The 13,906-nt window shown below is 52.5% G+C and overlaps 1 non-coding gene across 1 annotated transcript; it reads right to left on the bottom strand.

The window, feature by feature from the left end:
- Positions 1-9,270: 9,270 nt before the first annotated feature.
- Positions 9,271-9,347, bottom strand: TRNAN-GUU (transfer RNA asparagine (anticodon GUU)). The gene has a single exon. It is a non-coding gene; the product is annotated as a tRNA-Asn (tRNA).
- Between the last annotated feature and the right edge of the window lie 4,559 nt (positions 9,348-13,906).

The raw sequence follows: 13,906 nt of genomic DNA, 5'->3' as shown, positions 1-13,906 counted from the left end.
GCCGCACCACCACCGTGTGGGCTCGTACCTCCAACCTTTTGGTTAACAGCCGATCGCGATAGCAAATTGCGCCACGGAGACAGTCGTGCTCCACTCTCACCACCATCAGAACATATCTTCTAAGCTATCTACCGAAAAAAAGCAACACACCACTCCCGGGAGGGCTGGAACCTCCAACCTTTCACTTAACAGCCAATCGCATAGCCACTTGCGCCATGGAGACAGTCGTGCTCCACTCTCACCACCGTCAGGACATATCTTCAAAGCTATCAGGCCAAAGAAAAAAAAGCGCCACACCTCCACCGGGTGGGCTCGTACCTCAAACCTCTCGGTTAACAGCTAATCGCGCTAGCCGATTGCGCCACGGAGACAGTCCTGCTCCACTCTCACCACCATGAGAACATATCTTCAGAGCTATCAGCCCAAAGAAAAAAAGCAACACACCACTCCCGGGAGGGCTCGAACCTCCAACATTCCGCTTAACAGCCTTTCGCATAGCCAATTGCGCCACCGACACAGTCGTGCTCCACTCTCACCACCGTCAGAACATTTCTTCAGAGCTATCAGCCCAAAGAAAAAAAAAGTGCCGCACCACCACCGTGTGGGCTCGTACCTCCAACCTTTCGGTTAACAGCCGATCGCGATAGCAAATAGCGCCACGGAGACAGTCGTGCTCCACTCTCACCACAATCAGAACATATCTTCTAAGCTATCAGCCCAAAAAAAGCAACACACCACTCCCGGGAGGGCTGGAACCTCCAACCTCTCGGTTAACAGCCGATCGCGCTAGCCAATTGCGCCACGGAGACAGTCGTGCTCCACTCTCACCTCCATCAGGACATATCTTCAAAGCTATCAGTCCAAAGAAAAAAAGCGCCGCACCTCCACCGGGTGGGCTCGTACCTCCAACCTTTTGGTTAACAGCCGATCGCGCTAGCCAAATGCGTCACGGAGACAGTCTTGCTCCACACTCACCACCATCAAAACATATTTTCAAAGCTATCAGCCCAAAATAAAAAAAGCAACACACCACTCCCGGGAGGGCTCGAACCTCCAACCTTTCGGTTAACAGCCAATCGCGCTAGCCAATTGCGTCACGGAGACAGTCCTGCTTCACACTCACCACCATCAAAACATATTTTCAAAGCTATCAGCCCAAAATAAAAAAAGCCACACACCACTTCCGGGAGGGCTCGAACCTCCAACCTGTCGGTTAACAGCTGATCGCGCTAGCCAAATGCGCCACGGAGACAGTCGTGCTCCACTCTCACCACCATCAGAACATATCTTCAAAGCTATCAGCCCAAAGAAAAAAAGCAATACACCACTCTCGGGAGGACTCGAACCTCCAACCTTTCAGTTAACAGCCGATCGCATAGCCAATTGCGCCATGGAGACAATCGTGCTCCACTCTCACCACCGTCAGAACATTTCTTCAGAGCTATCAGCCAAAAGGAAAAAAATCGCCGCACCACCACCGGGTGGGCTCCAACCTCCAACCTCTCGGTTAACAGCCGATCGCGCTAGCCAATTGCGCCAAGGAGACAGTCGTGCTCCACTCTCACCAGCATCAGAACATAGCTTCAAAGCTATCAGCCCAAAGAAAAAAAAGCGCCGCACCTCCACCGGATAGGCTCGTACCTCCAACCTTTCGGTTAACAGCCGATCGCGCTAGCCAATTGCGCCACGGAGACAGTCCTGCTCCACACTCACCACCATCAGAACATATTTTCAAAGCTATCAGCCCAAAATAAAAAAAGCAACACACCACTCCCGGGAGGGCTCGAACCTCCAACCTTTCGGTTAACAGCCGATCGCGCTAGCCAATTGCGCCACGGAGACAGTCGTGCTCCACTCTCACCACCGTCAGAACATTTCTTCAGAGCTATCAGCCCAAAGAAAAAAAAGCGCCACACCACCACCGGGTGGGCTCGTACCTCCAAACTTTCGGTTCACAGCTGATCGCGCTAGCCAATTGTGCCACGGAGACAGTCGTGCTCCACTCTCACCACCATCAGAACATATCTTCAAAGCTAGCAGCCCAAAGAAAAAAAAGCAATACACCACTCCCGGGAGGACTGTAACCTCCAACCTTTCGGTTAACAGCCAATCGCATAGCCAATTGCGCCATGGAGACAATCGTGCTCCACTCTCACCACCGTCAGAACATTTCTTCAGAGCTATAAGCCAAAAGGAAAAAAATCGCCGCACCACCACCGGGTGGGCTCGTACCTCCAACCTTTCGGTTAACAGCCGATCGCGCTAGCCAATTGCGCCACGGAGACAGTCCTACTCCACACTCACCACCATCAGAATATATTTTCAAAGCTATCAGCCCAAAATAAAAAAAGCAACACACCTCTCCCGGGAGGGCTCGAACCTCCAACGTTTCGGTTAACAGCCGATCGCGCTAGCCAATTGCGCCATGGAGACAGTCGTGCTCCACTCACACCACTGTCAGAACATTTCTTCAGAGCTATCAACCCAAAGAAAAAAAGCGCCGCACCACCACCGGGTGGGCTCGTACCTCTAACCTTTCGGTTGACAGCCGATCGCGCTAGCCAATTGCGCCACAGAGACAGTCGTGCTCCACTCTCACCACCATCAGAACATATCTTCAAAGCTATCAGCCCAAAGAATAAAAAGCAACACACCACTCCCGGGAGGGCTCGTACCTCCAACCTTTCGGTTAACAGCCGATCGCGCTAGTCTATTGCGCCACGGAGACAGTCGTGCTCCACTCTCACCACCATCAAAACATATCTTCAAAGCTATCAGCCCAAAGAAAAAAAGTGCCGCACCACCACCGTGTGGGCTCGTACCGCTAAACTTTCGGTTAACAGCCGATTGCGATAGCAAATTGCGCCACGGAGACAGTCGTGCTCCACTCTCACCACCATCAGAACATAACTTCTAAGCTATCAGCCCAAAAAAAGCAACACACCACTCCCGGGAGGGCTGGAACCTCCAACCTTTCAGTTAACAGCCGATCGCATAGCCACTTGCGCCATGGACACAGTCGTGTTCCACCCTCACCACCGCCAGGACATATCTTCAAAGCTATCAGCCCAAAAAAAAGCGCCGCACCACCACCGGGTGGGCTCGTACCTCGAACCTCTCGGTTAACAGCCAATCGCGCTAGCCAATTGCGCCACGGAGACAGTCCTGCTCCACTCTCACCACCATGAGAAAATAACTTCAAAGCTATCAGCCCAAATAAAAAAAAGCAACACACAACTCCCGGGACGGCTCGAACCTCCAACCTTCCGGTTAACAGCCTTTCGCATAGCCAATTGCGCCACGGAGACAGTCGTGCTCCACTCTCACCACCGTCAGAACATTTCTTCAGAGCTATCAGCCCAAAGAAAAAAAAAGTGCCGCACCACCACCGTGTGGGCTCGTACCTCGAACCTCTCGGTTAACAGCCGATCGCGCTAGCCAATTGCGCCACGGAGACAGTCCTGCTCCACTCTCACCACCATGAGAAAATACCTTCAAAGCTATCAGCCCAAATAAAAAAAAGCAACACACAACTCCCGGGACGGCTCGAACCTCCAACCTTCCGGTTAACAGCCTTTCGCATAGCCAATTGCGCCACGGAGACAGTCGTGCTCCACTCTCACCACCGTCAGAACATTTCTTCAGAGCTATCAGCCCAAAGAAAAAAAAGTGCCGCACCACCACCGTGTGGGCTCGTACCTCCAACCTTTCGGTTAACAGCCGATCGCGATAGCAAATTGCGCCACGAACACAGTCGTGCTCCACTCTCACCACCATCAGAACATATCTTCTAAGCTATCAGCCCCAAAAAAAGCAACACACCACTCCCGGGAGGGCTGGAACCTCCAACCTCTCGGTTAACAGCCGATCGCGCTAGCCAATTGCGCCACGGAGATAGTCGTGCTCCACTCTCACCACCATCAGGACATATCCTCAAAGCTATCAGGCCAAAGAAGAAAAGCGCCACACCACCACCGTGTGGGCTCGTACCTCCAACCTTTCGGTTAACAGCCGATCGCGCTAGCCAATTGCGTCACGGAGACAATCCTGCTTCACACTCTCCACCATCAAAACATATTTTCAAAGCTATCAGCCCAAAATAAAAAAAGCAACACACCACTCCCGGGAGGGCTGGAACCTCTTACCTCTCGGCTAACAGCCGATCGCGCTAGCCAATTGCGCCACGGAGACAGCCGTGCTCCACTCTCACCACCATCAGAACATTTCTTCAAAGCTATCAGCCAGAAGAAAAAAAAGCGTCGCACCACCACCGGGTGGGCTCGTACCTCCAACCTCTCGATTAACAGCCAATCGCGCTAGCCAATTGCGCCACGGAGACAGTCCTGCTCCACTCTCACCACCGTGAGAACATATCTTCAAAGCTATCAGCCCAAAGAAAAAAAAGCAACACACCACTCCCGCGAAGGCTCCAACCTCCAACCTTTCAGTTAACAGCCGATCGCATAGCCAATTGCGCCACGAAGACAGTCGTGCTCCACTCTCACCACCGTCAGAACATTTCTTCAGAGCTATCAGCCCAAAAAAAAAAGCGCCACACCACCACCGGGTGGGCTCGTACCTCCAAACTTTCGGTTAACAGCTGATCGCGCTAGCCAATTGCGCCACGGAGACAGCCGTGCTCCACTCTCACCACCATCAGAACATTTCTTCAAAGCTATCAGCCAGAAGAAAAAAAAGCGTCGCACCACCACCGGGTGGGCTCGTACCTCCAACCTCTCGATTAACAGCCAATCGCGCTAGCCAATTGCGCCACGGAGACAGTCCTGCTCCACTCTCACCACCGTGAGAACATATCTTCAAAGCTATCAGCCCAAAGAAAAAAAAGCAACACACCACTCCCGGGAAGGCTCCAACCTCCAACCTTTCAGTTAACAGCCGATCGCATAGCCAATTGCGCCACGAAGACAGTCGTGCTCCACTCTCACCACCGTCAGAACATTTCTTCAGAGCTATCAGCCCAAAAAAAAAGCGCCACACCACCACCGGGTGGGCTCGTACCTCCAAACTTTCGGTTAACAGCTGATCGCGCTAGCCAATTGCGCCACGGAGACAGTCGTGCTCCACTCTCACCACCATCAGAACATATCTTCAATGCTATCAGCCCAAAGAAAAAAAAGCAATACACCACTCCCGGGAGGACTGTAACCTCCAACCTTTCAGTTAACAGCCGATCGCATAGCCAATTGCGCCATGCAGACAATCGTGCTCCACTCTCACCACCGTCAGAACATTTCTTCAGAGCTATCAGCCAAAAGGAAAAAAATCGCCGCACCACCACCGGGTGGGCTCCAACCTCCAACCTCTCGGTTAACAGCCGATCGCGCTAGCCAATTGCGCCAAGGAGACAGTCGTGCTCCACTCTCACCAGCATCAGAACATAGCTTCAAAGCTATCAGCCCAAAGAAAAAAAAGCGCCACATTTCCACCGGGTAGGCTCGTACCTCCAACCTTTCGGTTAACAGCCGATCGCGCTAGCCAATTGCGCCACGGACACAGTCCTGCTCCACACTCACCACCATCAGAACATATTTTCAAAGCTATCAGCCCAAAATAAAAAAAGCAACACACCACTCCCGGGAGGGCTCGAACCTCCAACCTTTCGGTTAACAGGCGATCGCGCTAGCCAATTGCGCCACGGAGACAGTCGTGCTCCACTCACACCACTGTCAGAACATTTCTTCAGAGCTATCAGCCCAAGGAAAAAAAGCGCCGCACCACCACCAGGTGGGCTCGTACCTCTAACCTTTCGGTTGACAGCCGATCGCGCTAGCCACATGCGCCACAGAGACAGTCGTGCTCCACTCTCACCACCATCAGAACATATCTTCAAAGCTATCAGCCCAAAGAATAAAAAGCAACACACCACTCCCGGGAGGACTCGTACCTCCAACCTTTCGGTTAACAGCCGATCGCGCTAGCCTATTGCGCCACGGAGACAGTCGTGCTGCTCCACTCTCACCACTATCAGAACATATCTTCAAAGCTATCAGCCCAAAGAAAAAAAAGCGCCGCACCACCTCCAGGTGGATTCGTACCTCCAACCTTTCGGTTAACAGCCGATCGCGCTAGCCAGTTGCGCCACGGAGACAGTCCTGCTCCACTCTCACCACCATCAGAACATATCTTCAAAGCTATCAGCCCAAAGAAAAAAAAGCAACACACCACTCCCGGGAGGGCTCGAACCTCCAACCTTCCGGTTAACAGCCTTTCGCATTGCCAATTGCGCCACGGATACAGTCGTGCTCCACTCTCACCACCGTCAGAACATTTCTTCAGAGCTATCAGCCCAAAGAAAAAAAAAGTGCCGCACCACCACCGTGTGGGCTCGTACCTCCAACCTTTCGGTTAACAGCCGATCGCGATAGCAAATTGCGCCACGGAGACAGTCGTGCTCCACTCTCACCACCATCAGAACATATCTTCTAAGCTATCAGCCAAAAAAAAAGCAACACACCACTCTCGGGAGGGCTGGAACCTCCAACCTTTCACTTAACAGCCGATCGCATAGCCACTTGCGCCATGGACACAGTCGTGCTCCACTCTCACCACCGTCAGGACATATCTTCAAAGATATCAGGCCAAAGAAAAAAAAGCGCCGCACCTCCACCGGGTGGGCTCGTACCTCCAACCTTTCGGTTAACAGCCGATCGCGCTAGCCAATTGCGTCACGGAGACAGTCCTGCTTCACACTCACCACCATCAAAGCATATTTTCAAAGCTATCAGCCCAAAATAAAAAAAGCAACACACCACTCCCGGGAGGGCTCGAACCTCCAACCTGTCGGTTAACAGCCGACCGCACTAGCCAATTGCACCGCGGAGACAGTCGTGCTCCACTCTCACCACCATCAGAACATTTTTTCAAAGCTATCAGCCCAAAGAAAAAAAAGCGCCGCACCACCACCGGGTGGGCTCGTACTTCCACCCTCTCGGTTAACAGCCAATCGCGCTAGCCAATTGCGCCACGGAGACAGTCCTGCTCCACTCTCACCACCATGAGAAAATACCTTCAAAGCTATCAGCCCAAAGAAAAAAAAGCAACACACCACTCCCGAGAGGGCTCGAACCTCCAACCTTCCGGTTAACAGCCTTTCGCATAGCCAATTGCGCCACGGAGACAGTCGTGCTCCACTCTCACCACCGTCAGAACATTTCTTCAGAGCTATCAGCCCAAAGAAAAAAAAAGTGCCGCACCACCACCGTGTGGGCTCGTACCTCCAACCTTTCGGTTAACAGCCGATCGCGATAGCAAATTGCGCCACGGAGACAGTCGTGCTCCACTCTCACCACCATCAGAACATATCTTCTAAGCTATCAGCCCAAAAAAAGCAACACACCACTCCCGGGAGGGCTGGAACCTCTAACCTCTCGGTTAACAGCCGATCGCGCTAGCCAATTGCGCCACGGAGACAGCCGTGCTCCACTCTCACCACCATCAGAACATTTCTTCAAAGCTATCAGGCAGAAGAAAAAAAAGCGCCGCACCACCACCGGGTGGGCTCGTACCTCCAACCTCTCGGTTAACAGCCAATCGCGCTAGCCAATTGCGCCACGGAGACAGTCCTGCTCCACTCTCACCACCGTGAGAACATATCTTCAAAGCTATCAGCCCAAAGAAAAAAGCAACACACCACTCCCGGGAAGGCTCCAACCTCCAACCTTTCAGTTAACAGCCGATCGCATAGCCAATTGCGCCACGTAGACAGTCGTGCTCCACTCTCACCACCGTCAGAACATTTCTTCAGAGCTATCAGCCCAAAGAAAAAAAAGCGCCACACCACCACCGGGTGGGCTCGTACCTCCAAACTTTCGGTTAACAGCTGATCGCGCTAGCCAATTGCGCCACGGAGACAGTCGTGCTCCACTCTCACCACCATCAGAACATATCTTCAAAGCTATCAGCCCAAAGAAAAAAAAGCAATACACCACTCCCGGGAGGACTGTAACCTCCAACCTTTCAGTTAACAGCCGATCGCATAGCCAATTGCGCCATGGAGACAATCGTGCTCCACTCTCACCACCGTCAGAACATTTCTTCAGAGCTACCAGCCAAAAGGAAAAAAATCGCCGCACCACCACCGGGTGGGCTCCAACCTTCAACCTCTCGGTTAACAGCCGATCGCGCTAGCCAATTGCGCCAAGGAGACAGTCGTGCTCCACTCTCACCACCATCAGAACATATCTTCAAAGCTATCAGCCCAAAGAAAAAAAAGCGCCGCACCTCCACCGGGTAGGCTCGTACCTCCAACCTTTCGGTTAACAGCCGATCGCGCTAGCCAATTGCGCCACGGAGACAGTCCTGCTCCACACTCACCGCCATCAGAATATATTATCAAAGCTATCAGCCCAAAATAAAAAAAGCAACACACCACTCCCGGGAGGGCTCGAACCTCCAACCTTTCGGTTAACAGCCGATCGCGCTAGCCAATTGCGCCACGGAGACAGTCGTGCTCCACTCACACCACTGTCAGAACATTTCTTCAGAGCTATCAACCCAAAGAAAAAAAGCGCCGCACCACCACCGGGTGGGCTCGTACCTCTAACCTTTCGGTTGACAGCCGATCGCGCTAGCCAATTGCGCCACGGAGATAGTCGTGCTCCACTCTCACCACCATCAGAACATATCTTCAAAGCTATCAGCCCAAAGAATAAAAAGCAACACACCACTCCCGGGAGGGCTCGTACCTCCAACCTTTCGGTTAACAGCCGATCGCGCTAGTCTATTGCGCCACGGAGACAGTCGTGCTCCACTCTCACCACCATCAAAACATATCTTCAAAGCTATTAGCCCAAAGAAAAAAAGTGCCGCACCACCACCGTGTGGGCTCGTACCGCCAACCTTTCGGTTAACAGCCGATTGCGATAGCAAATTGCACCACGGAGACAGTCGTGCTCCACTCTCACCATCATCAGAACATATCTTCTAAGCTATCAGCCCAAAAAAAAGCAACACACCACTCCCGGGAGGGCTGGAACCTCCAACCTTTCAGTTAACAGCCGATCGCATAGTCACTTGCGCCATGGAGACAGTCGTGCTCCACTCTCACCACCGTCAGGACATATCTTCAAAGCTATCAGGCCAAAGAAAAAAAAGCGTCGCACCTCCACCGGGTGGGCTCGTACCTCCAACCTCTCGGTTAACAGCCGATCGCGCTAGCCAATTGCGTCACGGAGACAGTCCTGCTTCACACTCACCACCATCAAAGCATATTTTCAAAGCTATCAGCCCAAAATAAAAAAAGCAACACACCACTCCCGGGAGGGCTCGAACCTCCGACCTGTCGGTTAACAGCCGACTGCGCTAGCCAATTGCGCCACGGAGACAGTCGTGCTCCACTCTCTCCACCATCAGAACATTTCTTCAAAGCTATCAGCCCAAAAAAGCGCCGCACCACCACCGGGTGGGCTCGTACCTCGAACCTTTCGGTTAACAGCCAATCGCGCTAGCCAATTGCGCCACGGAGACAGTCCTGCTCCGCTCTCACCACCATCAGAATATATTTTCAAAGCTATCAGCCCAAAATAAAAAAAGCAACACACCACTCCCGGGAGGGCTCGAACCTCCAACCTTTCGGTTAACAGCCGATCGCGCTAGCCAATTGCGCCACGGAGACAGTCATGCTCTACTCACACCACTGTCAAAACATTTCTTCAGAGCTATCAGCCCAAAGAAAAAAAGCGCCGCACCACCACCGGGTGGGCTCGTACCTCTAACCTTTCGGTTGACAGAAGATTGCGCTAGCCAATTGCGCCACGGAGACAGTCGTGCTCCACTCTCACCACCATCAGAACCTATCTTCAAAGCTATCAGCCCAAAGAATAAAAAGCAACACACCACTCCCGGGAGGGCTCGAACCTCCAACCTTTCAGTTAACAGCCGATCGCATAGCCAATTGCGCCACGGAGACAGTCGTTCTCCACTTTCACCACCATCAGAACATTTCTTCAAAGCTATCAGCCAAAAGAAAAAAAGCACCGCACCACCACCGCGTGGGGTCGAACCTCCAACCTTTCGGTTAACAGCCGATCGCGCTAGCCAATTGCGCCACGCAGACAGTCCTACTTCACTCTCACCACCATCAGAACCTACCTTCAAAGCTATCAGCCCAAAGAAAAAAACGAAACACACCACTCCCGGGAGGGCTCGAACCTCCAACCTTTCAGTTAACAACCGATTGCATAGCCAATTGCGCCACGAAGAGCAGTCGTGCTCCACTCTCACCACCGTCAGAACATTTCTTCAGAGCTATCAACCCAAAGGAAAAAAAAGCCGCACCACCACCGGGTGGGCTCGAACCTCCAACCTTTCGGTTAACAGCCGATCGCGCTAGCCAATTGCGCCACGGAGACAGTCGTGCTCCACTCTCACCACCATCAGAACATTTTTAAAGCTATCAGCCCAAAGAAAAAAAACCACCGCACCACCACCGCGTGGGCTCGAACATCCAACCTTTCGGTTAACAGCCGATCGCGCTAGCCAATTGCGCCACGGAGACAGTCGTTCTCCACTCTCACCACCATCAGAACATATCTTCAAAACTATCAGCCCAAAAAAAAGCAACACACCACTCCCGGGAGGGCTCGAATCTCCAACCTTTCAGGTAACAGCCCATCGCATAGCCAATTGCGCCATGGAGACAATCGTGCTCCACTCTCACCACCGTCAGAACATTTCTTCAGAGCTATCAGCCAAAAGGAAAAAAATCGCCGCACCACCACCGGGTGGGCTCCAACCTCCAACCTCTCGGTTAACAGCCGATCGCGCTAGCCAATTGCGCCAAGGAGACAGTCGTGCTCCACTCTCACCAGCATCAGAACATAGCTTCAAAGCTATCAGCCCAAAGAAAAAAAAGCGCCGCACCTCCACCGGGTAGGCTCGTACCTCCGACCTTTCGGTTAACAGCCGATCGCGCTAGCCAATTGCGCCACGGAGACAGTCCTGCTCCACACTCACCACCATCAGAACATATTTTCAAAGCTATCAGCCCAAAGAAAAAAAAGCAACACACCACTCCCGGGAGGGCTCGAACCTCCAACCTTCCGGTTAACAGCCTTTCGCATAGCCAATTGCGCCACGGAGACAGTCGTGCTCCACTCTCACCACCGTCAGAACATTTCTTCAGAGCTATCAGCCCAAAGAAAAAAAAAGTGCCGCACCACCACCGTGTGGGCTCGTACCTCCAACCTTTCGGTTAACAGCCGATCGCGATAGCAAATTGCGCCACGGAGACAGTCGTGCTCCACTCTCACCACCATCAGAACATATCTTCTAAGCTATCAGCCAGAAGAAAAAAAGCGCCGCACCACCACCGGGTGGGCTCGTACCTCCAACCTCTCGGTTAACAGCCAATCGCGCTAGCCAATTGCGCCACGGAGACAGTCCTGCTCCACTCTCACCACCGTGAGAACATATCTTCAAAGCTATCAGCCCAAAGAATAAAAAGCAACACACCACTCCCGGGAAGGCTCCAACCTCCAACCTTTCAGTTAACAGCCGATCGCATAGCCAATTGCGCCACGTAGACAGTCGTGCTCCACTCTCACCACCGTCAGAACATTTATTCAGAGCTATCAGCCCAAAGAAAAAAAAGCGCCACACCACCACCGGGTGGGCTCGTACCTCCAAACTTTTGGTTCACAGCTGATCGCGCTAGCCAATTGCGCCACGGAGACAGTCGTGCTCCACTCTCACCACCATCAGAACATATCTTCAAAGCTAGCAGCCCAAAGAAAAAAAAGCAATACACCACTCTCGGGAGGACTGTAACCTCCAACCTTTCAGTTAACAGCCAATCGCATAGCCAATTGCGCCATGGAGACAATCGTGCTCCACTCTCACCACCGTCAGAACATTTCTTCAGAGCTATCAGCCAAAAGGAAAAAAATCGCCGCACCACCACCGGGTGGGCTCGTACCTCCAACCTTTCGGTTAACAGCCGATCGCGCTAGCCAATTGCGCCACGGAGACAGTCCTACTCCACACTCACCACCATCAGAATATATTTTCAAAGCTATCAGCCCAAAATAAAAAAAGCAACACACCACTCCCGGGAGGGCTCGAACCTCCAACGTTTCGGTTAACAGCCGATCGCGCTAGCCAATTGCGCCACGGAGACAGTCGTGCTCCACTCACACCACTGTCAGAACATTTCTTCAGAGCTATCAACCCAAAGAAAAAAAGCGCCGCACCACTACCGGGTGGGCTCGTACCTCTAACCTTTCGGTTGACAGCCGATCGCGCTAGCCAATTGCGCCACGGAGACAGTCGTGCTCCACTCTCACCACCATCAGAACATATCTTCAAAGCTATCAGCCCAAAGAATAAAAAGCAACACACCACTCCCGGGAGGGCTCGTACCTCCAACCTTTCGGTTAACAGCCGATCGCGCTAGTCTATTGCGCCACGGAGACAGTCGTGCTCCACTCTCACCACCATCAAAACATATCTTCAAAGCTATCAGCCCAAAGAAAAAAAGTGCCGCACCACCACCGCGTGGGCTCGTACCGCCAACCTTTCGGTTAACAGCCGATTGCGATAGCAAATTGCGCCACGGAGACAGTCGTGCTCCACTTTCACCACCATCAGAACATAACTTCTAAGCTATCAGCCCAAAAAAAAGCAACACACCACTCCCGGGAGGGCTGGAACCTCCAACCTTTCAGTTAACAGCCGATCGCATAGCCACTTGCGCCATGGACACAGTCGTGCTCCACTCTCACCACCGCCAGGACATATCTTCAAAGCTATCAGCCCAAAAAAAAGCGCCGCTCCACCACCGGGTGGGCTCGTACCTCGAACCTCTCGGTTAACAGCCAATCGCGCTAGCCAATTGCGCCACGGAGACAGTCCTGCTCCACTCTCACCACCGTGAGAACATATCTTCAAAGCTATCAGCCCAAAGAAAAAAAAGCAACACACCACTCCCGGGAAGGCTCCAACCTCCAACCTTTCGGTTAACAGCCGATCGCATAGCCAATTGCGCCACGAAGACAGTCCTGCTCCACTCTCACCACCGTGAGAACATATCTTCAAAGCTATCAGCCCAAAGAAAAAAAAGCAACACACCACTCCCGGGAAGGCTCCAACCTCCAACCTTTCAGTTAACAGCCGATCGCATAGCCAATTGCGCCACGAAGACAGTCGTGCTCCACTCTCACCACCGTCAGAACATTTCTTCAGAGCTATCAGCCCAAAGAAAAAAAAGCGCCACACCACCACCGGGTGGGCTCGTACCTCCAAACTTTCGGTTAACAGCTGATCGCGCTAGCCAATTGCGCCACGGAGACAGTCCTGCTCCACTCTCACCACCATCAAAACATATTTTCAAAGCTATCAGCCCAAAATAAAAAAAGCAACACACCACTCCCGGGAGGGCTGGAACCTCTTACCTCTCGGTTAACAGCCGCTCGCGCTAGCCAATTGCGCCACGGAGACAGCCGTGCTCCACTCTCACCACCATCAGCACATTTCTTCAAAGCTATCAGCCAGAAGAAAAAAAAGCGTCGCACCACCACCGGGTGGGCTCGTACCTCCAACCTCTCGATTAACAGCCAATCGCGCTAGCCAATTGCGCCACGGAGACAGTCGTGCTCCACTCTCACCACCATCAGAACATATCTTCAATGCTATCAGCCCAAAGAAAAAAAGCAATACACCACTCCCGGGAGGACTGTAACCTCCAACCTTTCAGTTAACAGCCGATCGCATAGCCAATTGCGCCATGCAGACAATCGTGCTCCACTCTCACCACCGTCAGAACATTTCTTCAGAGCTATCAGCCAAAAGGAAAAAAATCGCCGCACCACCACCGGGTGGGCTCCAACCTCCAACCTCTCGGTTAACAGCCGATCGCGCTAGCCAATTGCGCCAAGGAGACAGTCGTGCT

The sequence above is a fragment of the Rhipicephalus microplus genome, unplaced genomic scaffold (assembly GCF_043290135.1).
Source record: "Rhipicephalus microplus isolate Deutch F79 unplaced genomic scaffold, USDA_Rmic scaffold_13, whole genome shotgun sequence".
Lineage (NCBI taxonomy): Eukaryota > Metazoa > Arthropoda > Arachnida > Ixodida > Ixodidae > Rhipicephalus > Rhipicephalus microplus.
The sequence above is the reverse complement of the archived record's forward strand: the minus strand, read 5'-3'. Positions and strand labels throughout refer to the sequence as shown.